This window comes from Cataglyphis hispanica, chromosome 14 (assembly GCF_021464435.1).
Source record: "Cataglyphis hispanica isolate Lineage 1 chromosome 14, ULB_Chis1_1.0, whole genome shotgun sequence".
Classification (NCBI taxonomy): Eukaryota; Metazoa; Arthropoda; class Insecta; order Hymenoptera; family Formicidae; genus Cataglyphis; species Cataglyphis hispanica.
The window spans coordinates 4,148,839-4,176,003 of NC_065967.1; the positions used below are offsets into that span (position 1 = coordinate 4,148,839).

General features: G+C 37.1%; 1 protein-coding gene across 3 annotated transcripts in view; it reads right to left on the reverse strand.

Annotated features, from left to right (window-relative positions):
• LOC126854714 (steroid receptor seven-up, isoforms B/C) overlaps positions 1-27,165 on the reverse strand; it is a 197,463-nt gene that overhangs the window by 133,125 nt on the left and 37,173 nt on the right. The window contains exon 1 of one of the 3 annotated variants that reach the window (XM_050601706.1): positions 11,400-11,414. The exons of the other annotated variants lie outside the window; for them this stretch is intronic. The gene's annotated coding sequence lies outside the window, so the exon portion shown is untranslated. Of the gene's footprint in view, positions 1-11,399; positions 11,415-27,165 lie in introns of those variants that run through there. 3 annotated transcript variants of the gene reach the window in all.

Sequence of the window (27,165 nt, forward strand, 5' to 3'; positions counted from 1 at the left end):
GTGCAAGATTTCGACACCGGCGAGAGTCGGGCACGGCTAATTAGGGGAGCCCTCCGTGTCATAGCGAGTAAATTAATTAGAACGCTGATTAATGTCGGGATATTAATCCGGGCCCCGGAATCATACAACTTTGCGATTTACGAGAGGGGGAAGATCATTTTTATTTCCGAAGAGTGTTACGGACATTTGTAATTATCAATGTCAGACATATTCAATTATTTAAAGATGCAACTCGTGCGCTAAAGTGCGTCAGTTCTTTTAGCTTAGCATTAGTCTCAATTCAAATAAATAAATCGACATTATATATGAAGATTTTGTAATGTTTTCTATTTACAAAGATGTTTAATTTTGCAGCAGCTAAATAATTGAACTTGGATTCAGATCCCTCGTATTCTCACGAATATTTCCTCTTCTTGCTTATCTACGCAAGAATCCAAACTACGAAAGAAAATTGCAAACGGACACTCGGTATACCGTCTACGCGCGTATACAATACACACATCCGCATCCTCGGCTTTATCTTTCAAAAGTAACATGGAAGGTGAGACCGAGCGTTTCTCGCGCGCTTTTCCCTCACGCCAGCCGCCTCTTTCCTTTTCTTCTTCCTCATCTTTCTTCTCTCGGCAATCGCCGTTGCTCGATGCAACGCTCGATGCTACGCAGCGCGACCACTGACGGACGTACGGACGTACCGCAATACGAGGTACGCCATGGCATAGTATGTACGGTGTTACAGCATGCCATATGCCATATGGCTAATGGCTTCCGCGTTGCTAAGCGTCATTGATAGCACCAGCCGAACCTATATAGCGGTGGATCCATGCCTGCCCATCTTCGTAGAACCGCGATAGCGTCTCTTGTTAAATCCCGACGTACGTTCCTCGACGAATAGGACCGAGTCTTATTTTGCGCGAAGATACCAACGATCAGATATTATCGCGGATACGTTTGTGTGCCACGTACGAGTCATCTCGGAAAGCGTAATAATAGACGCGATACGTAATATAAGAGGTAATGCGAAATAATATATACGTTATAATAATCATAATATGATGCCATATAAGACGATTAATAATTATATGTAATGTGGTGAAAGATGTATGTGTGAGATAAATTTTCTAATATTATTAATCATATATATATATATATATGTACTTAATATACTATATCAGCTCAAAAGGGAAAGAAATATTCATTTATTACGTGTATCTGTAATTTATGACATTTTTGACATTAATATTATCTCATTAAATTTAAATAAATTATTAAAGAAAATTATTGTTATTACAAAAATATCATCGCATAAATGTTAGAAATATTTTTTCACACATTTAATATCATATTAAATACAGATGAAAAAAACGATAAAATAATAAATTTCTTACAAAGTGACTAAATATTAATCTTTCTGAATAGTTTTTTAAAGTTTTTTACAGACTATCAGTACTCTTCCAATAGTGCCATATATAAAATAATCTAGTATGCTGTTTCATGCATGCCAGGTCAGTTTTGATCATTAATTTACATCCGTAATGATTCTAAACATAAAACCAGCAATCTCATCGAGGCTTGACGTCACAAATATTTTCGCAAATCATCAGATATACAATCGTTTCTGTATATCTAATAGTTACGACTCTTTCAGCCCTCCATCGTAAGCTTATTATATACAAATCGCCAAAGCGTCGATCGCAAAGTACTTTCGCGATGAGCAACGATCCGTGGGAAAGATCGTAGAAACTGTCGTCCACTTTAATCCCTATCGTTTGTTGCTATCTACGGGGCCGGCTCGAGCGCTATGCACTTCTATTGACTCGCGCCACGGTTAAACGTCGAGCTGGACGATACTATTCGCGTCGACTTCTCACGAACGAAACCGCGATGTCATCTTCCTCTTCGGATTCCTCGACGGCGTGCAACAATGAGCATCGACGCGACGCGACGCGACGCGACGCGAGGGGCGAGGGGGAGGGGGTTCGATACAACCAGCTACAATACAACTTCCGCCGTTTGATCGGATATATTGAATACATTATTATGTATTGTGTTTTAATTAAGAAAATATATGTTAAAGAATGAGGTTCTTCAATTATGTGTATGTATACTTGAAATATTGAAATTCCTAAAGATATATACATGTGTACATGTTTTTGGGATGATTCAAGTTAAAAGATTCAATAAATTTATGTGATAATTAAAGGATTGTACGCGTATAATCTGACTTTTTATGAATAATGTGATTAAATATTAAGGATTTTTCTATGCCATATGTATATCCATCTAATAATCTGTGATTTATTCACCTATCTCTCATCTTGAAAAATTTTATCCCGAAAATAAAATTCATTTCGAGAAAGTCACATTCATGATTCTGGATCTTCGCAGACTTATATATCCACGGAAAAAATGAATTTTCGGACATATACTTTTCTACTTGTCAGATCTATCGGCACGAAGAGTATAACCGTCGCACGCGCAGTGACAGCCGATCGTTTCCTGATATAAATATGCAACGTGTCACCCGGGAGGTCAACAGCTCGGATTCCTCGATGGTCGGGTGCACATGCACATGCGTGCATATTCCACGGGCGGGCCAAGAAAGAAAGAGAGAGAGAGAGAGAGAGAGAGAGAGAGAGAGAGCGCGCACGCGTTCACACAGTCGCGCCGGCTAAACACATGTGCATATGTGTATTGTATACGTGTGTGCATACGTTAATCCTCCACAATGGGATCCTCCACAATGGCCTTTGTCCGTCGCGCTCGTGAAAAGAAATGAAAAACGAGAGGCTCCTCTCAGCGGTTCCTTCTCGCTGGAATACGTGCGTACGCGAGTATGTCCTTCCACCGTGTTTTCCTATACGCACCTTTTTGTATTTTCTCCACTTCGGCCATTTTTCATATTTGTCGGTATTTCGTTGTGATGTTAGTGCGAAATATGTTAAAATCTTTATCTCTACTGTAATTGACACATTTTTATGTACCTATCAAATATTATTTCCTACGCATTTGCCCTTCTTCTTATAAGAGATATTGATTTAACTCTTCTCTCTCTCTCTTTCTCTTTCTTTCTCCATTAAAAGAATCTAATTTCCTTTATCTGATTTTATTTTCGCGACTATTTTCTTCTTTATACTAATACATATCTTCATTACTTTAATGATACTTTTTATTCATTGATAGTTTATTTTATATTGTAATTAAATAAGAAAGATTGTTTTTTTTTCTAAAGCTTCTCATTTGCTCGAATGTGCTGTTAGTAGTAGCGAATACAATAAATTGTGACTATACTTATTCATTCAACTAGAATTTAATTGCTGCAAAACGTCATTATACATTGAACCATTGACTCTTCTGAGCGCAACCAAACAAATTAAAATATCGCAATTTCAGTCTAGCAATATTTCATTCGCTAAAATAAAAAGCGATAATATTGTCTCTTTCTTGTGATACAGGATCTAAATAAACTTCGCTCGCTCATTCATTCAATCTGCTTCTCCTCTGTGCCCCTCCTTCCCTCCTTGGCCCTTCAATCGCACGGACGAGGTTGAGGGCGAAAAAAGCGAACCGTATGTGCACCAACGGTTTTTAGAGCACACGACGGTAATAGAGTCGCTCGCCGGCGGCGAATCATCGACTGGAAAATCGGTCCCGGGCCGGCTCCAACTCGAACTCGCGACAAAAACGGCCGCTGGAGCTTGTTCCGAGTTCCGCAATGTCACGCAGCTTGAAGAGAGAGCGTCGAAGGACGAAAAAATTTCTCGCGGATCGTCGTGAAATAGTCGACCGGCCACGATAATTTGGGAAGGGACCCTCGTTCATCTTGGACGAGAATCGGTCTCGCTCTAATTGCGCTCGACCCTCCGACGATCCTCGGATCAATGGACAATTCGTGACAGTACTCTTTCGTCGCGAATCGATATTCGAGAATGCGTTAAACTTCTGATGTACACACTCATGTCTCATATAGTGAGCATATTTATTTTAATGACTACGTAAATTACATTTCATGTTTAATTTCATTTTCTCTCGCTGTAATTAAATTTTTCAAAACAGTTTCAGAAAAATATTTTTCAAAAAGTTTTATCACTGAATCTTTATTCTTAATTAAGCAAAAATTATTTTTTCGTTTTATTTATCAACTAATATTTTAGACTTGCATTTAGACTAGCAATTTAATAAGATAAAGTAGATTTTAAATAGATAAAATAAAATGTAATACATAAAATTATTTTATACGATCATTTTTAATGTAAGATTAAATTCTTGATAAAAATATTTTAATAACCAAACTCATCACTTGATATAAAACCTGTCAGATGTTTGACATTTTCAATTTTATCCCTTGAATATTTATTTCTTTAAAAATTGAATAATTCTTTTTTACAATGTTACGCGATATATCCAGAAAGGATACTAAAGATAGTTGCTTAATAGATTATATTATATCATACTCTGTAAATAGTTCCCCACGAAAAAAAAGAAAATTTTTGCTTCGACTAATAAGTTCGATTCGTCAAAGCGAGACCGCGCCATGCAATCGAGTAGAAGCATAATGACGAGAAATACGTAATATCTGGCTAATTGGGTTCGATAATAGGGCGGCGATTGACGATACGGATAATAGGCAGAAATGGATTTCTAGCCGTTAATTCGAAGATCTCACGGAGAGGAGGAGAAGAAATCTCTCTCCGACTTTCATTAGCCCGTCAAGAGATCGTGTACCGGCAAAGGCGTTAATCTGGCAGAATTAATCCGACTCCGGTCGGATGCTTTCCCTCGATATGCCACGAACAACGAGAACGCGAATCCGACCCTCGATTCCGCGAGCTGCCTTCGACCCTCTCTCAGCTTGATATCGGTTCAAAGTGAACGCGCACGAAGGGAGACTCTTCCATCTTTTGTCGCGAAACGTCCCGCCTCGTTTGTAAACGCTCTGTCGTGATACTTTAATTAACCGCGGAACAAACCCCCGGATTTCGAACAGGAATTCTGCTCGTGGTCTTCGATAACATGTACCTAGCGCGTTAAAAGTTTTCGCGAATCATATGTAATTATCTGTCATTTTTATGAATACAACATTATGTCAAACTGATTAAAATTTAGCTAATTAAAGATCAAACTTATGTTAGAATCAAATAACAGCAATTTTAGATAAAACTTCGACTCTTTTTCCAACATTTTATTATGTCTCGATAAAATAAAATAAAATATAATTTTTCAGCAAAGTTAAAATTATTCTTGTTGCAATAATTATATTGTATAAATCTAATTACGGTGATCAGTTAATTGAAATTCGTAGAAAGTTACGGAACATGTCAGTAATAGATAATTTTTTTTTCCACGTTGATATTATAATTTCATAAAATCGTTCAAAGAAATGAACTCTCGAAATTTGACGCAAACTTTACGGGACACCCTATAGACTTCAAGTAGCTTTCCCCGATAATACGATCAGAATAAAATTTCCGACAAGACGCTGATCGCTACAGTGCTCCGCTATAGCCGGCGGCGAAGGCAAGTTTCCCAGGCAGCGAACGCATCGGGGAGCGGCAACGGGCGCGTCTCGATGATTTTATTAGCCGGTAACGGTGCCTAATTCGACGCAAAGCCGCTAATCCGGCAGAATTAATCCGTCCTCGGTCGGTCGCTTGCCATCAATGTGGCGCGACGATAGGGGGTGGCGTACATCCCCGTGCCGGAGCAGACCTCGATTATCCGCAGCCTCTCGACGGAACCCTCCCCCCTCTTCTCCCACCGTTCGTGATCCTACCCTGGCGGCGCGTTACGTACGCACTCACGCACGCGGGCACGCGTGCAAACTCGTCTCCGTCAAGTTTCGAGTGAGTTTGTCGAAGCCTCGCTCGATCGCCTCTCGACAACAGAGATAGATAGAGAGAGAGAGAGAGAGAGAGAGAGAGAGAGAGAACAGAAGAGAGAAAGAGAGAACCACTTCAGAGATCTCTCCTGCGTGTCCCCGCGGATCCCGCAGGATGTGGCGCGCGGTGCGGCGGGAATCCCGGGGTGAAACCTGCCACAATGCCCGAACCCCGAGAACGATATCGCGTTGCTACGGTGACGGGCGCGGCGAGCGGGAGGAGAGCCGCAACGCGACTCGACGCGCGATCGAGGTGCATTATTAAAAGCCGAACGAGTACTTTGTAACGAGTTAAATGTGGCCGACGTCCACGTTCGCACCCTCGGCACCCGTGCCCCGGCGTTACTTCGCGTTCCCGATTATGCGTGCGCGACATCCCTTTCGACGTTAGCGAGATATACGTGAAATCATCCCCGTTCACGTATGTGCGTAAGAGTTTTCATCATCTTCACGAGATCGAAGAAATTATGCGATATTTACTTGAAGATAAAATACGAGTTATAATTTTTTTATTCTGTATTGATAATCTTTTTTGAAATAAAAAGTTGTAAGTTATAAAACTCTATTAATATCTTAAAATTTTTATTTATGATACTATACTCTATCTGTCCCTCTTTTTCTCATAGTTGTGTTCTAAGGTATAGTAAAACTTTTTTAGTCACAATTATTTATTATTATTTTTAATAATATTAATAATTATTATCATCATCAGTTTAAAAGAATAAATCGAATAAGAATGCGGGTTAATTTTTCTAAAAATATTTTTCAAGTAAATTATTATTTTTTTTTTAATTTTGCGAAACTTTGATGATTATAACATAACAGATTTGATGAATATTGCATAAAATCCATGCTCACACTTAATAGTAAAAGGATCTATCTTACATGTCAAGATACCGCGAAAATAACATTAGCCATCTACTCCCGTAATCGATTCATTGCTTCTGGGCGCGCGTTCGTTCTTATATGGTCGTCCCAATTACAGGCTCCATTGACTAGAACGTTAATGATTTCATTTCATAAAATAATAGGGGTACCTTTCTCTCCTTTTGCAATGTCATTTGCTTTACGACCGAGCGGATCAATTCGCCGACATATGCGCGCGATAAAACACCCATTGGAATCCGAGAACGGGTTACCACAGGCGTCGAGACGAACGCATGGCCACCCGGTATATCCGTATCGTTTGACATTTTCGTGAGCTTGTTTGTTTTTACAATTGCACATGTATGATATGAAAACACGATAGGCTAAAGCAAAGCGTATTAATTTTTAATTTATTAATGCGCTATTTTATTTCTTTAATTATTCATTATCAAAATTATAGAACAACGCTTTGAGTAATAAAATTATTTCGTTTAAAAAGACAATTTAAACACAATTGTTTTTTTTTATTTTAATATTATAAATTGTGTTTTTTTCCAATATTTTTTATTATTTACTGAAATAAAATAAAAAAACGAAGATTGATAGTATCGAGATCTAGATCGACTTTCTCTTCGTACTTTAATCATTGTGTCCCATGACACGTTACAATGATACGTCATATTAATGTCGCGTGCTTACATCTACGATGACGAGCGAGTACGGTGCACCCGCGAAATTACTGCCGCACAATTTTATCGTTGCCGTATAATTTACAGGGACTCGCCGAGCCTTTCGCGCGGCAACGAACAAGGGAAACGTCGCATATCGCATATTTTACTCGACTCCTCTTGCGTTGTAAATTCACGAGAGGCAGCCATGCGACCGGCTCGACAATGCGCTCGAGTCTCCGTTTGCTCTCCGGCGCGGAAAACGCACAAATACGCTGCCATACTTGAGGCTTATTGCGATGTAAAGCTAGTATCGCCACATTTCCTACAGTCGAGAGAAAATTTTGTCTAAAACGATTAACTCTGGACGATAATATCTGTCTCACATGTACCTTGATGACCTGAATCAATGATAGAAATTAAGGGAAGAGAGATCCTGTACTTGAATCTTTTTTACTATAAAAAGTAGAATAGCTGCGAAATAAAATCTCTCTCAATGTATTATATCGCTCTCAATATATTATTTAAAGAAAAATAATACCAGAGTAAAATTGTATATAGCCATTTATAAATCGCCCAATTATGTATATTAGTTGAGACATGATAACGGTAATATTTTCGCTAATATAGTCATTACTGATTCATCATTATTTTCACGGTTGCTACATCGGAAAGAGAAACATTGCGATCGCAAATAAAGCTCATGATCGCGAATGCAAAAAGCGGTCCAAGTAATAGCTATCTATAAATTCATACGGCGCAAAGGATGGTAATACGTTATCGGCAGACATTAGCAAATGAGCAAAGTAAATAACGACGTCAATCCGCGCAGCGCTCGTATTAAGGTACTGCTCGGTAACGAGATCTCGATGGTGCGCAAGAACGACCAAACGAACGAAGCTGGAGGGTGGGGGGTGGGGGGGACTCCAGCTTATGTATAAATCGGCGTAAGAAGTCTAAGCAGCGCAATGTAAACGATTTTACGACGACGTGTTGGCCGGATGTAAACCACTTAACCGAAGGCAAATTGACTATACCGGAGCGCAGTTCGATTGGCGAGAAATCGATTATGGTTTCATTTTATTGGTCATTATAACGCGAGGACCAGAGACCTGACGCATTTCCAGAGAGCACGTCGGAGAAATTTCTTCTTTCTCTCGCTGTTTACCCGCTTGTTACCGCAAAAGAGATCCAAGAAATTTCTAAAACACCATTTACGAAAATTTCTCGACGCTTTAATTGGCACCACATATACTTCCGCATCGTATATAGCAAATAAAAATAAAAAATTTTTATATTTTTGTCATATATCCTAGCACTTATATTTTTTATTAATTTTGATAATCTTCGTATGTGTAATCTTATTTTTACTTCAATCAAAATAAATAATCTCCTATATATCTCTAACTTTTCTTTCGTATTTTGTTACGAGAAACAACATTCTTAATTATCTTATAAATTAAATTAATTTAAACAGTGATATTATTTTTAAATTATAAAATAATATTTTTATTTTTCATCTTAAAGTAGATAAAGCTAACGAAGCGATAATTCGTAATGAGTTAATTATAAAAAATAAAATAATTTCTCCTCAATTCTCTCTTTCAAACATTTATTTTAATTAAATGTAAAATATAAAAAAAAAAAATAGATAATTTTATTCACAAGTGCGATATCAAGTACTGAGTGTGTTTCATAATATGCGATTTAAGCGGATTCCAAAAATGGTACGTCTTCTCTTTCTCTTTCTCTCTCTAGATAAAATTAATAAAACAATACTCCATTATTGGACGGTGTTTCAGATAGGAGCGCTGAGAATATCAATCTAAGGAATCACTAGGAATCTCACGCGGACGCGATGCCCCGCGAATAAATTATTTTGCACTCCACGATGGCAATCACTGTGGTATTCATGCGACGCCAACGACAGAATTACTGTCGCCGTTTGCGATCTGTTTTCTCATCGCTGCTTTTCTTCTGCGTCTTTTTATTTCTATCCATAGTCAACTCTCTTCCTTCCCCCTCCCTCCCTCCCCATATCTATTTTATATATTTACCTATGATTATTATATGCGATTTATATATGTATCATATAAATATAATATGTAATGATACATCAATATAAGTAATGTAAGAGAAAAGATTTTATCTTTTTCTAACTTATGTCTTTGAGTCTAAAGATCTATAAATAGAAAATTAAAATGCCTCAAATAATATAATAAATTAAAGAAAAGTTAACTATTATTGTAAAATAGACAAGTGTTTATACGACCAAACTGGCAATTTATTGTTTGATTGTTCTATCTTCACAACGTTTCGACCATATGGTTTTGCTCCTTATCAAGTGAACTAACAATAACAATATTATAAATAATGATAGTCACGTTACAAATGAAATAAACGGAATTATGTGCCTACGTATAGTTAAAAAGTAGAAAGAGAAAAATCGAAATGTCAAACTGACATTGTGTCAACCACTATGTTTGGGATACTGAGAACGACTAAACGACCTTTATTAATCTATCGTATATGTTGTTTAAATTCTCTGTGTCTTTTTGAGAGTTAATAGTGTTGTCAAATTTTTTTAATAAAAAACATTTTAGCTATTTCTTTCTTTCTTACATGTTTTTCAGTATGCAGAATATCAAGCAAAGTCATGATCAAATTCTAATTTGTGTTTGCTGATTACGGAAAGATTACTTGCGTTCACTTGATAAGGACCAAAACCATATGGTCGAAACGTTGTGATAGAACAATCAAACAATAAATTGCCAGTTTGGTCGTATAAACACTTTGTTTATTAATTTATCTACTGGCGACATTTTAAAATTAAACATAAGAATTTATTGTAAAATATTTGTATTAATAGTCTAGTGACACGTAATAAACTTTTTTTAAAAAATATGCTAACAGATTATTTATTAAAAAATATGTATTTCGACATAAATATGGGAATACGAATTTGGTGCAAAATGCCATGATTCAGAACAGAATTTTAGTGTTAAGCTTTAAGCTATTGATCCAAAGTTCGGGGCAAAAGCCGAGACCCGGACCCTCCATTGAGCAAACTGAAATACTTGTCACGTGTGGACATAAATAACTCGGATGTCGATAAATGTATTAAAAACTCGCGAACTATAGCTTTATTTCATTCGTGGTATCGAAAAATAAAAAATTGAAAAACGGAGGGAGTGAGTAAGATTGACAATGTAAAAATATTGTTTGCACTCAAATATTATTTTAAACTTCGAGAGAGAGTACTTTCAATATATATAGACATTGCAAAAAAAAACTAGATGTATAATCGTGAAATTAAAATAGTCTTTTAATAAAAAATGTTGTCTAGCTTTTATAAAAAAAAAGAAAAAATATTAAAATAAATTAAATACGTACATTTATGAATTCGTTATTAAATAATATGTATATTAAATATGTTATACATATTATAATTAAATTTAATATTAAAATTAAATATATTAAATTTCTATAATATACAACTTTTAATAAAATTTAATATTAAAATGTTAATAATCAAAAATACACAATAACATTAAAAAAAAAAAATATCTTACTTTTTCAAATGTAATATAAAATCGTATACATCTTGAATATTTTTATTTTCTTTACTTTCTTCAGACGTCTTCCGCATATCTGATATGCAATATAACAGAGACATGCCAATTATAGAAAGGATAAGTAAAATCAATGTTGCACGTGTCGCACGTAATCTATATGGAAATTCGACACAGAATAACTTTCGCCGCAACGATCACCGAATTCCATTTGGAATTCGGCCGCAAAGATTTTCCATATGCACAAATGTCTACATAAAGCGGAAACATAAAGCGGAAGCGGAAATGAATGCCGCAAAGTTGTCGACCGCACGTTGGCCTTGAGAAGTCCGAGGTTTGGAGCGCTCGTGTGTGTGTGTGTGTGTGCGCATGCATGTCCTACTCTCTTCTGTACAACTATATGTAATACATGCTTACCTATGAAAGTGCATGGACATCGTCTCGTGATATAAATCGGACCTCGCGTCTCCCTTTTTTCCTCTCCTCTCGACGATTCCTTTCCGACCCTTCTCGCAAGACGAATTCAGATTTTCCCAAATTTTGTTTAAAATGTTTATGAACCGTGTCCGGCGAGAGGGGTCGGACACCACATACGGGAGTCCGCAAGCATGAGTTAGGTGGCAGGGAAAACGGAGCGAGGGGTTGAGGGGATCGGAGAAGCTCTCGAGAGGAACTCTCGTTCGTTCCAAAAGTTTACGCAGCCGGACCCTGAGATCGGAGAGCCGAAGGTTCCCATATCCTGTGTCGCACGGGGGCAGTAAATCTCGCTCTTGGACGCAAATAAAATTCCACTCGCGCGGCGAGCCGCCGCAACGGAAGGAGTGTGTGATCGGCCTGTAACTTTACGAACGGCGACGCGGTCAACGGCCCGGAAACCCCGAATCGCCGATTCGATTAATAGAGCGACAAGATCGCAACGTATATCTCTTCAAATAGCTAGCATAATGGAAGCAAATGCATAAGTTTAGCGAGACAAAGCAAAAAGATACAAGTGGCAATGCTTTCGCATCAAATATTCAAAAATAAAAAAAAAGATGAATAAATATTATAATTTTTATCTCACTTCTGATAATTTAAAAAAGAAATTTCTAAAAATAGACATTTGTCATTTTTCATATATATCTATATCATTTTAGTAAATTAAATTTAATATAAAATACATGTATTTACTCAATAAAAAACCATTATTTGTTCGGGATACAAGTTATCTTGGAATACAAGCATTTAAAAAATTTTTAATAGTTAATAATGTCAACAATTATACTCTCTATCTCTTGATAAGATTGCTCGCCCCTTGTATCCTAGACAAGTACGTAACGCTAGTTAGCACCCCGCTGCGATCTGTAGTGGGTGTGTTGTGACACCCAAAGCGGAACAAACAAACACCGTGTCCGTTCGGTCGAAGGGTACCAGGATTGACCATCGGCGAGACCTCGAGACCGCAACTTTGCCGAGCACGAGAGAAAAGACTCCTTCCCTCCTTGTCACACCACGTTGTTTCCTCTTCCTTCAGTTTCCGACATATAAAGAAAGAAAGGGAGAGAAAGAGCCGCCCCTTAAAAGTTTCGACCGCGACGCTAAATAGGAAACGATACACTCCCATGATCCGACTCGATTCCCGTTTTCCTCTCCTTTTCAACCGCACTCTCTGTCCCTTCTCTCTCCCCCATTCTCTTCCGCGACATTAGGTCCGAGACAACGGTCGTTTCTACATTCCGGGACTCTCGAATTCGAAGTCGTTCGTTCCGGAGGAACGATATTGCGCGCGATGAATGACAATGCACGGCCCTTAAGATTAAAATCGCGGCGACGAGAAACGGCGACCAGAGACCTTCGCGAATACAAGATCGGATCGTTTCGCAAACTTGGCTTGTCGCTTAGCTGAATTGCGTCACGTTTACTGTCGACTGGCAAGAAATTGATAACCATATTGATATCAGCGGGGATATAATTAGATCGCCATCCACATTTTCATAATAATATTTCAGTTACATATGAACTGCGTCATTAACTTTAATGACGCAGCCCATATGTAATTGAAATATCATTATTAAATTTGGATTTATTCCAAGTCCCATTTCTTTTCCACAGATGTCAAACTCAGAGATAGTTAAAGATTAAAATTGAGTGTTAATCAAACTGATTATATATATTGCTTTTATGTTTAAATAAAAAACATCGAAAAAGTGAAACCTTAAATGTTTTTATTGAATTGTTCTTGGTTTGAGGTTTAATTCCGACTGTGTAAAGATAATAATTAATATCGTTATAATTTATTAATTATTATAAATATATATATATATATATATATATATATATATATATATTATTTAATTTTATTCAATTCTTATTTATTCAGAATTAATAATAGAACTAAAATTATTTAAAATTAATAATGATTAAAATTCTGTTAAAATATATCTTAATAAAACTAAGATTATGGAGCAATATATTATTTAATCAAATTGTAACCGTTCAAATATATAAAAATAATTGTTGGAAAATATAACAGCTTATAATTTATATTAATTTATATAAAGTTATTCATGCATACACTACAGAGTTTTTAAATTTACCTTTAGAATTAACTGTATTTACATTCACGCTGCGAAACATCTGCATATATATGCATTAACTTCAGTTATAAATATTAATATTCTTATAAATATTCTGACACTAATCTAGAATGAAGCAAACGCGGCCGATTGGTTTTCATATACACTCAAAACACACTCGCTTACGAAAGCAACAGCGATAATCGAAGACGCGATAGAAAGAACGCTTCAGCATGTCAACAAGCATTCAACGCGACGGCATGTTGCCATATTTATAATTAATGCGATAAGGAGCGAGCGAGCATGAGCGCAGAAAATTCTGCTTGTATTTTTTAGGCGACCAATCTCTTTACGTAAGCACCGCGCGAGCTTGGAAACGTCAAGCAATGCGAGAGAACCATTTAAATTTAATCGAACAAAACTACAAGAATTCTTGTGTTTCGTTAACGATAACCGACATAAAATCGTCGTATAAATAAGTGACTATCGCCGATAATCCTTGTTATAAACTTGTTGAAGAAAACGATGTCGCTATTAGCTCATGAATAATGTGCTTTCACGTGATATGAAAATTGACTTAATCGGAGCGAATAATTCAAAAACATCGTTATTGGGTTTATATAACAAAGAATAAAACTTATAAAACTTCAAATAAAATTTCAAGAATAAAACAATAAAGAATTAAATAAAACACTATCTTTTTTTAACATTCGAAAAAGATTATAGCTTGTATTTATATTTTAATACATATGTATTTTGTTGATTCTAAAATATATTTGTCATATCTCATTTTTAAATAAAAAAATAATTCGTTAATTCTCGATTAATTTCAAAGTTTCCAGAAAATTAAACTTAGAAAATTAATCTCGAATTTATTTTTCTTAATTTTAAAATTAATCTTCTAGATTCTTAAAAAAATCATTATCATTAAATGACTATAACACTGCAAATTTTTTTAATTTCACTATCTTTGTGGCTTGGAAATTTATTTACCGTCGAGACAATCGTCTTCGTCGAGAGCGAAGAAAGTCGTTCGACCAAGAACGTCAAACTGGCAGAAACAGCCGTTTGTGACCTCAGACGAACCCTGTGACCTTAACAGGGCTTTCCATGACTCTCGGCCGGCCCGTGGATGCGCGCGACACGTTACACACGTTTCTCTCCGCGGGAATCCCAGGGATCCGGGGACCGGGACCGGGGGATCGGTGAATCGAGTTTTCTTGATAATCAAAATCCAAAAGCGAGTTTCGCCGAACCGAACACAAGGTACAGGCCGAAACGTCGCTTCCGGGACGTTTCTCCTAGAAGAGAAAACTAGTTCTCTCGTCGCGGGACTTTTGCCCGCTTCTCCCGTAATTGCCACAGTCCTTATGTGCTGGACACTGTCCACCTTTTAGGGTGGGAACTCCGCGAGGAAAGACTGGTCCGTGCTGTTCTCCAACAAAACGCCGCGCGTTGCTTCTCTATGAATACCTGTTCGAACTTACGACGCGGAAGTTGATACCTGAATCGAATTGCCTAATCGACTATTGCGTTCAACGTACGAGTTAAAATATGGTTAACGTTTGAAATTTTTTGGATATTTAAAAATAAGGGGGAGCAAAACAGAAGGGAAAGGAAGAAAGAGAGAGAGAGAGAGAGAGAGAGAGAGAAGAAAAAAAACAAGACAGTATTAAATCTTAAAATGCATTATCATTTAATTTAATAACATCTATAAGTAAACGTATTAAGTAAAAAATAATGTAAGAAAAATTAAGATATTTATAGAAACCTTCTATATATTTTATGTTTCATGTTTTATTTTCTACTATCATGAAAATAATGAATCACGCATATAGATTTGATATCGTCAAGAAGAAGGAAATTTCCATCAACATCACAAAAACGATAGATATTGATATAGAAATGATGTAACGTTAAGCTGCTGTCAACGTCAATGTGCAAATTAAAATTATCATTTATCAATATAATTAAATCAGTATCATTATCATACAAGGAAACTATTATTTTTTAGAATTATTTAACGCGATAAATATGTTTTATATTAAACATCTTCAAATTTCAAAAATTAATTTTTGAGTATAATTAAGTATTAATTTAAATTATATTAATAAAATTTCTAGTAATTATAATTCAAAGTATGAAGCAGATGATAATTGCTTACTCATAACTTATAAAAATAAGACTTTAAAAATATGTCACTTTTTCTCATTTACAATTATAAGACGGTGAAATTTTTGGAATTATAACGAAAAACGGCGATAAATTTCTCACGTGCTGATCGATAGCGGACGATCATTGCCGAGATCGTTTCCGTCATCGACAGGTAGCCGGGGAACCGATAGAAAGAGAGAACGAAAGAGGCACCTTGCGTCCTTTATGCGCGGGTGGACAAGTGGCGAGAGCAGAGGGGCAAGAAAGCGCAGCCTCACATTAGAGCGAGAGTATGGGTGGGTGGCACTCGATGGGGTCCGGAAAGCCTGGGGCGAAGTGCCACTTTACTCGGGGATCACGTGTTAGTTCGTGTCAGATTTCGTATTCTCCCGTTCTTTTTTCGAAAACATTCTCCTCGTCTCAAAAGTCTTACGATTCTTACTATGCCAACGGTGGAGATACACTTTGCGTGCGCTCTGAACCGCCAATCGCGTGCTTCACATCGAAAAGAAACATGTTACTCAATGTCTTTATTAAAAAAAAAAGAAAAAAAAAAACAGAAATATGAATATGAAAAAGTTTTGTAGCATTTAAAAAAAAATATATATTTAGAAATTTGAAAAAATTTTACATTAATATAAAGTTTCTCAATTTATCGTATTCTAAAAGAATCTTTAAAGCAAATTTTTAAAAATATATTGTATGTATAAGTAACACTTGCATAAGAACAATTCACACAAATCAGATCAAATTGGAATAAGAAAAGATTAAAGACATAAATAAAATACTAGCAGACAAGAAAAAATAAAATATAAATATGCAAATACGAAAAGGGTATCCTAAAATTCTTCTGTGTGTGAATTTTATAAATTATTAAAGTTTCAAAAATCGGGAACGGCCACAGAATTATTAATAATCCCCTAAATTCAACGTGAATGCGGATCAGAGGGAACGCAAAGGGCAACATGCATCGCGGACAAAGATCGCATCTCACCGAATGCATATCAATACCTGTGCTCACGGGATAGTCAATAAAGCCCCTTCCCCTTTCTTCCTTTCTCTTCCTTCCCGATTTTGGGTCACACGGATATTTGGTCGATCCTCTCGCGTGTGTACCCTCAAAATGGGAAAGAGACACGGGGCGCTTCCGCGGCGCGACAATAAGGGGAGGAAAGTCCCGTCCACGTCGCGCTTGACAATTTCGGGGATCCACAAACGCGATTCCGCATTTCGGCGATTTGCTCGAAGGCCTTACGTGCCCACACGGTGTGCAACCTCTTATGGGTATATAGGCGCGCGCGCGCTCTCTACGGGGTGGTGTGTATCGCGCACGATTTTCACCCCCGTGAAACCCTGCCTTCCGCGACACGACCCTGTTGTGGTCGGCGCAGCTGTCCTGCGTCCAGATGTCCGGTTTTCGGGTACGGGACGGACTGCTCGTACATACTGTGAGAAAACCAATCCGACGTTGGGCGCCCCTTCTCTCTTTCCTTTACGTTGCGCCTTTTTCCTTCGTCCGTGACTGCCCCCTCCGCGCGCCCCTTCTCCCTTTTCCTTGACCGGATCCCTGGAGGCACATTAATTACCCCGCGAACGGACGCTCCTTTGGTATTATCCGAAATTTAATACGTGGCTACACGCCCCGTCGAGCGCACGAACGCATTTATGCAGTTATGTACAGGTCTCGATCCGCAAAAAAAAAATATCAATGTAAAATGTCATGAGAACAAATTCTTCATATTAAACGTTCTTAATTCAATTACAATAGATTTTTACGTGAATGTAAACAAAGAATAAAATTTGCCTATTTATTTGCATCCTTAAAGTTTAATTCGTAAAGTTCTTTATCTTTCTGTACACGTTTAAATAAATAATATTTCGAGATTACTCCACTAATTGGATCTACAAAATATTTCATTATAATATCAAGAGAGAAAAATACATTCTGACAATCGTGATAATAATCCATTTAAACGTGGATTAATCGTATATATATTTGTTAAGTATAGTATGTGTTCAAATCTGGATAGGGGGAGGGAGGGAGGGGGAGGGGGAATATATATGGTACAGCATGCTCTTGAGAAATGAAAATTTTAGTCAGGCAGTCGCGTTTCGGTCGCCAAAATCATTAATGGATCGCAGCGGGGCTGTGTGTGATCAGCCGCAAAGAGAATAATCACGCGAAATACGTGGCGACGGGAAATCAAAGGGAATTCGTAGCAGGAAATGCGGCCATTATCTTCCGCGTGTTCTTTTCGATCCTCTGAATTGCGGATCGATTTCGCGTTTATCCTCAACTACCGGCGAGAGATGCAAGTCTACATCTACACAGACATAGCCGAACCGATATCGTACGCGTATCGACGATTTTTAGTCGATAGCCCGAATGATGTGATGTGCATACATGAAGTACGATCGCTTTAAGTGCTTCCGGATATTTGCGTCGCATTGCACGTCGAAAAGGCATCCACGCGCGTCATTATATCTCCCGTTACCGCCGTAGAGTTATCTCTCGTCCGCGAAAACCGCAGAAGCAAAGTTATAAATATATTGTAAAATGCGGCAAATATTGTTTGTATCTCAAATGATATTAAATCTTTAACGAACCGCCAAGAAAAATGATTAGGCTTTCGATGCTACGGACTATTTCAGTCTGCCCCTGTCTCCCCTCAGAAATTTTATGGAAAATTTTATGTCGAAGATATCATGTATCAACTGTTCCTATTCGATATGAATTATTAATATTCGTAAAATGCTATTTTAATAAGTTAATTTTTGTTGTCATAATTGTTTTTTTCTTACATTTGTCAATTTTTTTGTCTATAAAAGCATGAATAGCAGTTTTTTTTGTCATTAATAACTTCTAAAATAAATTCAGCGATCATTCAATGATCATAATATTAATCCTCTTCATCTAACATATCATCAGTAATATCGCAAACGTTGAAATATTTCCTTGAGTAACAAAGGAGTAACTTTTGGACAGTTTTCCTCGAGAGGCTCGACATAATAGTTAATGCGTTAACGAAGAAAAATTCGGAGCCATCTCGCCGGAACCAGCGGAGAATTTTGACGACGGGCAATAATCGAGAAGTTAGATCTGAAAAATAGTTTATCCCGGACTACTAAAATACCCGAAGCGTCTGCTTTTATCGGCGCCATAACTCAACGCTCTATCGCGCCTCGACCGCCCCATAATGAGCGACGCCAAATGCGCCGGCGATAACATAACGCGGGGAGAAAAGATAGGAAGTAATTGGAAGCTTATATGGCACTTATTGTAAGCGCGTAATCTTAAGAGAGGAAAAAAAAAGAGAGAAGGAGAGAGATACGGGGAGAGAGTCTCTCAGCTTCACCGGCGCTAAATAGAACACGACATAATCGCGCGCATGATTTATCCGGACTTTAATAAATTAAACCATCAATCGATAGTATATCCCGTCACCTCCTATCGTCTAACTTTCCTATGTTAATCGCTAAGAAGCCAAATCGGAGATATACATATCAAGATATCTATTTTGAGAGCGGCCTTATCTCTCGACGACACGAGAACGAGAGCGTTATTTCTCTTCTTTAAATTTAAGAAATTCTCGCTCTTGTGTGATTACACAACTCGCTTCTTTATTAGCTATTCTTCAAGTTTCTTCGTTCATTTCTTTCAATATGGTTGAAAATGGTAGAAAATACCATAAATTTTGATATAAATATAAATAAAAAAATTATAAATGCTCAATAAATAATGTAAAATTAAAAACTTAATGTTAACACATTTAAAAAAATTTATATATATAATATTACTATCACATTATTGAAAAACAAGAGTTTAATTTAAATAGATTTCGACGCGATGAATAGATCCATTATCTGTTAAAATATTAAAAAAAAAAAAATATATATATATAAGAAGATTAGAATCACACAGAAATATGATTACTATTTTAGCATCCATTTACTATAGTAATCACGGTGGTCTTTGCGGAACAAAGCAACGACGAAAATCCAAACGAGTAGATACATCTTGCCTCTCGAACAGGTCAAGAAGGACCTTTTAAAACTTGTCTCCCTCTCTTGTCTCCCTTTCCTCATATATCCCTCATATATCTACCCTATATGCTTAACCCGATGCATTTTGGACATCTCGCTTTTTTTCTAGGCCGTTCTAAATATGCATTATCCAATTTAGTCCGATTACACGGACCGACCATGACGCACGGACTCTGCTACCCAATCGGATCCTCCCCGTCCTGATTTTCTTTCTTTCATTCTCTCTCTCTCTCTTTCTTCAGTCTATTCCTTCTGTTCTCCTCTGCAGTCCCTTCTCTTTCGACGCGCACCTACACGTCCGTCCGGACGTAAAAAGCTAATTTAAAAAAGCTTAACGGCCGGGACACCCGAAACGAGCGGCGTGCTGCCAGCGTTGATTCACTGCGAACCGCAAATGCCACCGTGGTAACGATTAGGTGACAATCAGTTAACTCGATCTGTTATATGTATATCCCAGAATATGACAATCATATTTTTCAGCATAAACGTGAGTCTTAAAGATGTACAGTTTTCTTTTATAACTAGGTAAAAAAAAATATATATATATATATATACATAATTCAAAAATATTAAAATCGCATCTATAAAACTGTGAAAAGCAAAACGCAATTATAATTTATATAAAATATGTTCTAACTGTCATTTTGCATGACTGCATTGTCTTTGTTGACATATTGTCAGACACATTGACAGTTAATATTGCCGATGATTATGACAAATGAGATTGTATATATATGGAGAGAAAGTGCCACTTCTTCCGCCTATAGAAATCCAATAAAATAAATATAGACGAAGCAATCTTGGATCGTGGCATCGTTATGCGCTATGGAAAATAAATCCTTGCGTAATAAATAATGTTATAAATAATGATTTTAATAGCAATATAACATCTGTGTTGATTTCTACATTCATCAATCTTTGAATCCATGTTTAATCGACAAAAGGAAACGCGTGACATATTTGCTGTATACAATCGTTAATTAGCTAAGAAATTACTTATACTTACAAATTTGAATGCAAACTCTATAGTAAAATTTTTCTAAAAATAATTATCTATAACAATTCATTTGTGTGAAACCGTTAGAAAAAAAAAAAAAAGTTTCAAACTTTTGAAGCGATTCTTATAGAAAATTAAAAAAAAAAAGAAATAAATGTCTAATAAATCATAAATAATCCAATAAAAATTAACAAAGTCCGATATAATTTGTGAATCTAAAATTAAATAGGAAATAATAATCATCGGTGCATCATCAATGATATAAATGAGGTATAAAAATGATCATCAGAACAAAAATCGCGTTCGTCTGCTGGATGAGAACGGCGGGTTACGCAATGCATGACACGAGATCGAATTTGCATCCTGACCAAGCAAAAATGGCTTAGCCGCGCGAGATGGCTAAGAAAAATGCGCATTAAGGAGAGACAAACGAAAGCGCAGCAAGCAGCGTACGTTGCACGAGCGGAAAAAGGAAAAAGACGAAGAAACTTGGCAAAGGAGCCATACATTTGCCACGCCATTAGTGCCAGGCCAGGCGCTAGCCATCGCCATTAAGTAGAGAGAAATTGATCGATATTGCAGCAACCGGCCGTAATAACGCAGCATCTAGTAGGTAATAATTAATCGCAGCCGTGCTGGCATAAAGACTGTTTCCATATCAATCTTTCGCGTTGACGTGTTGCCGGAAACAGGAGCCCGGCGAAAAAAAGGGAGACAGCGATAAAACGGCCGACGCCGATTATAGAGACGATGAAGAAACGACGTGGAAAAACCCGCGCGGTCCAGCTGAGATATTCATATATCGTAAATTCTTAGTTGATCTACGTATTTTACGAGAAATATTGTGAGAAAAATCGATTTCATTTGCCGCGAAAATAAAAATGCAGCTTATATACTTAATTTTATATCAAATTAATTATTTATATTATTTAAGTATATTATTTAATTAATTTATCTAAACATTTTACAAAAAATGAATAATTTATTACAAAAAATTAATAATTTATCTAAACATTTTACAAAAAAACTTCAGAAAATGAAATTTTCGAAATATTGAATGAAACATTCGAAATAAAAACGCTAGTTATTAAAAAGAAAATTAATTTTCATAATTTTATTTAAAATTATTGGCTTGGGGAATAAAAATTTCTCGCAGTCACAATAAATATTTTACAAAAAAAAAAAAAACAATTCGAGTTATTAAAAAATTCTATGTTAATACAAAAATACTTGTTCCTGAATACATGATGAAAAAAAGCTGAAATCAGAATTCTTTTCTACATTTAGAAATAACAAAGAACACCGATTACCGGAAAAAGAAACAGATATGACGGAACTATCGATTAACCCTTTTCGAAGCGACGTCGGCCACCGTTTCACCTTCTAGGAGTAATGGTGACCGTTCATGATTACGCGAACGCGCACAAGCGGAACCTTCTCGGCAAATAAATGACTCGCCATAAATACGTTAGCACCCAAGGTGCTAGGTAGGAGTGTCCGATATTAATAAGCGGTCATTAGGAGATATGGTCTCGGGGCTATGGACAATGGGGCGAGGGACGGGCACGAGAGCGTCCGCGAGGAGAATAGACGCGGTAAATCTCGAAACCCAAAGCCCTCGGCTTTTGAAAAAATCACTTCTCACATGACATTGCGAGTCGCATTTTCCACGTTTCGATTTTCTACCTTTTTCCATCATTCGCCGGAATTCAGATCGCGCGTTAGCGAAAATCGGCTTTCTTGTTGCGCTTTGAAATTCAACTGAAACCAACCGACGTGATTTTCTTCAGAACATCATCGTGATGAGCGCGCGCTCGCTCGATGACCTTTTCGAGATGGGATGGCAAAAACGATAGCAAACTAGGCTACGCTGCTATTAGATCGGAATCAATGACGCGGGTTAGTCGTTAAGATAATTGAGCTGTTGACTTGACATCAAGACTGTCGCGCAAAAAAACATTCGATAATTTTTCAAACAACGACATGCAATTCAACTCGCCAATAAACAATTAGCTCTAATGTCATAAATCGAATACGGCCTCGCAATAACAATAAGATGCAACAATGCAAAGGAGAGTCTAAAGTCATGAATTATATCAATATAATATAAATTCAGAGTAAAAAAAGTCAAATGTATGTGTGTAATCTTTTTTAAAAAATTTACACAAGCTTTTTATTTCTTGTAGATAAATAAATGTAATATATTTACATTCTTTTTTTATTACGAAAATAGTAAAAACAATAATTAATATTATTAAAACATACACTGTATCTAATCTGTCGGCGAAAAATGAATCGACAAATCGTATATATATATTGAATTTTAAATGGGAAAATATATTCGAAAAAACGAATATTTATTTCCTTTCTCAAATTTTCACCTTGCAAGTTCAGAGTTAAATTTCAGCGTTAAATTTATATTGCGAAATGTCGCGAGCATCTTAACTCACTGTTCTCAAGCGTCGATTAATATACCAGCAGCCATCCCGTTGAGTTTCCCGACTGCGTCTCGAGAATAGTTTGTCGGCAGGACATCGATCCGATGGCGGCGAGGACGTTTCGCGACTTGTAGCACGCAACTTTCTTAAACTCCGCAAGGTACAACTCGATCCATCCAGTTATCGGATGGAACAGAGCACTGATGACGGGGACGAGCTCGAGGAGAGGAAGAGAGGAAAGAGGAAGGATTGACTTTGCGGAGATACTCGGAAACTCAAAGGACGAGAGCCACGACCGAATCCCGAACTCGGCTATTAATTAGCGGCGCAATGCGTTATAATTAGTCGACGTGTAATCAGATTGTTGAACGGCGTGGATATATCCGTCTGGTAGTTATAGCTAACGATCCCCTAGGTGACAATTCATTAAATTTGCATTACGCCGCCACGCCCTGATTGCGCGTAATTATCGTACGACCTAATCGCCGATCATGATATTGCACTTCAAAGAAAAGTCACGATATCGTTTTCCAGAAATTAACAGAAAAAAAAAAACATATAATCACTTTTAACTATACGTACGTATAAACTGTTCTACGCAATTTTTTTATCGAATAAGATAATTATTTCATGACACATAAATATCTAAATCACGTAGTATAATTTTAATAAAATTTCATATCGCAATGTAAATATTTGTCTGCTATTTTACTTAATATAATATAAAACAGTAAATATAAATTCATATTCTTCTAAAATTAGATTTTTATTTATTTTTTATCAGTCATTTAAACTGTTAAAGATTGAACATATTCGCTAATAACGGCATCAAATATTTGCGCAAAATTTTGGAGATTATCGGGAATCTAAACGACGTCTCGCGCGACACTTTGCATTGTTTTCGGTGCTCGTTGTTTCCTACGCAGCTCTCCACGTGCCATCGTGAATTGGTAATTCTGGGAGCACTTAGCGACCGAGCCAATCCTCGCGCTGATTAGTAATATTGTGGCCTGATGAACCGAGGGCCCAAGTTCGTCGGGCGAGTAGGAGATGAGTCTGTAACCTCGTTATCAACCCGCGGGCGATACGACTACCCCAACTATAACGCGAGGATACGATCTCGCTTAGGAAGCGACAGGAGCACAGAATGGAAAGAGAAGGAAGAAGGTAGAGCGACGAAGAAGAGAGGAAAGGGCGACGTAGATGGATGGATAGATGGATACCGAAGGGAAGAACGGAGAGATAAATAGATAGAGAGAAAGAGAGAGTCTCCATCGGCCCCCGGTGACGAGGGATCGGAATATATCATTGAATTAATAACCAGTTGCACCGTCCCGGACTTTGCGGCTCTGGCTGGTTGAAAGTCCTAATAGCCAGTCGAGAGGAGAGAGAGAGAAAGAGCGAGTCATCGCTCCGACAACGAAAGAAACTTTTATGACTTGTGGATGATTGAAATAAATTAATCGCCGCCGGTGGCCGTCGTTGCGCTAACTATTTGTGCCGATCGAGCGTGTCTTGTTACGCGAGTTGATGCGACGCAATATTTTTTTTTTTTCATTTTGTTATCTTTAGGAATCTGGCGGTAGCTACTCTCATTATTCCAACAAAATAATTGCCTCCTTTTATGTATTCAAGAACAGAGATATTAATGCAAACACGCGAATTAGTATAGCTCGTTACTGTAATAGTACAATTAATTAATTTGATTTTACATAGAAATTTTATACTTTTCGGAGTGAAAAATTTAATTTTATTTAATTTTATAACAAGATGTATTTCCGGATATGCATATAAAAAGACTTGACTAACATAAATTATTATTACGAAATTAGACATTAATGATAAATTAAAAACATGTAATTTATCGTCTATTGAGCGTTGCAAATAAATCTACTCAATTTTGAATTTTACATAAAATTATATTAACATTTTTCGCATAATTTTTAATAAGGAGGAATTTTAAAAAACCCGACTTGATAAATTATTCTTAATCTCACCGATCAATTTCGTGGATTTATCTATGCATCTCACATGATCGAACTCGTTGTCTCGGATCTTTCAGCCGAGAATTGTTAGGTCGATACTTACGGGCACCCGGTGCACTGTACAACTTCGACCCCTTTGTTAGGAGGAACTTTCGAAAGCCGGGACGCGCGAGTTTGCGGTCGACGGCGAAAATCGATCCGATGATCGGAAAATAATGACGGGTGACGCGATTTAATGATCGCGCGCGACTGAATACAACAAGACCCAGCAGAGGGCCGGCGAACGAAAAGATGTCGCGTTACAAGGGTTGCGATTTGCGGCGCACCACGATTACGGAGTCGTAGAGAACGGCGGGTGAACGAGTACGGTCGGCGTGGGGTGAGCCGCGACAATGCTCTAATCAAATGTCATGAATCGGCGCCATTATGCGCATCTGCGGCGTGAATTTATAAATATGCCTGGAGGCGGCCGTCTTTCGCCTCCCCCATCAATATACTCGGCTTCCAATGGCAACCTTTAATTCGACGGTCTGTCGAGGATTCAACGATATGCCGCGACTTTATACGCGTCGAAACACCTTTCAATCGCTTGACTCTCAAGCCATTTCGATTCATATATATATGTTTGTAAGAATTTTAATGAAGTTGTAAAATTATGTACGAATAAACAGATATTACATATTTTTACAAAATACAATAATTGTGTAGAGAGAAAGAGAGAAATCTGTTTAATCTGTTTAAAATTTTTCCTATAGAAATATATCTAAAACTTTATATGATAAAATTATTGCTTGTGTGCTTTATAAAGACATGTAAATAGATATTTACACTAAAAACTATGGTTTAACGATTCTTTAGAGGATTTTCGTACTAACTGTTTTACGATGCGAAACCGTAGTGCGTGAATGCACGTCGAAAATATAGGACTCGAACTCTTTCTCGCGACGAATAACAGGCACGCGTGCACGTGATGCCTGGCGTTGACAACTCCGACGAAAGCGTAATCCACAAAAAGTTAAAAACACTCGTTGCGACAGAAAGCGGAGATAGAGAAAGTGTGCAGAATTTAAAAAATTCAAAAATATCGCACACACACACACACACACACACATACACACTTCGCGACTTTTCGCTTTTACGGCAGCGCATGGTGAAAATAATTTCTCGTTTAATCCGAGAAGTGCGAATCCCGTTGAAGGATATGTACGTCCAGCATGGAACACAGAATATGTCGGTTACCCGGAGCTTGATATGCACAGACTTTTACCCGTAAAAAAAAGGAGAAAAAAAGAAAAAAAAAGGGATAAATATATCCATTTCGAGCTTAGAAAGAAAAGTGTTAAGCCTAATATGAAAATCCTGTCATCGTATTTTTTTATCGAATGTGCCCAAAAAAAATGTGCATTGGTGATAAAGGCGACAACAAAGAGGAACGCGATGTGCAATTAACATCTTGACATTTAATGTCCGTGTAAACGCGGGTCATCGGGGATTACTACAACTCGCGAAGTTCATAAATCCGCGCATAATGCCTATGCAGAAGAAGAACTTTCTCGCGATTTTACGTTCCACTCTGCGAACATATCGACGGGACCTCGCGACCCCAGCGATAACCGAAAGTCAAGGCCACTCAATCGGCTCCGGAGACTTTTTGATAATCATCCGAAGCGCAAAAAAGAAAAAGAAGAGAAGATTTCGTCATCAATCACGCAAATCGAAGCAATCGAATTTCTTGAGACGCAATCATGTAAATAATTAATTATAAACACATAAATATAGAGTTTCTGTTTAGAGTAAATATCCCCACACATCATTTCTCTCCTTTTCCGCATGACTCAAAAGATATGCTGTGTATGTATATAATATTTTTAAAAGTATATTATTTTTAAAAGTATGTTATTTTTAAAAGTTTGTTTTTTAGATAAAAGTGGAAATTCTTATAATTAAGATAAAAAATTCAGTCTTGAGAAAATCTCTATCTAAATATCTCTCTATTAAATCTCTAAATAT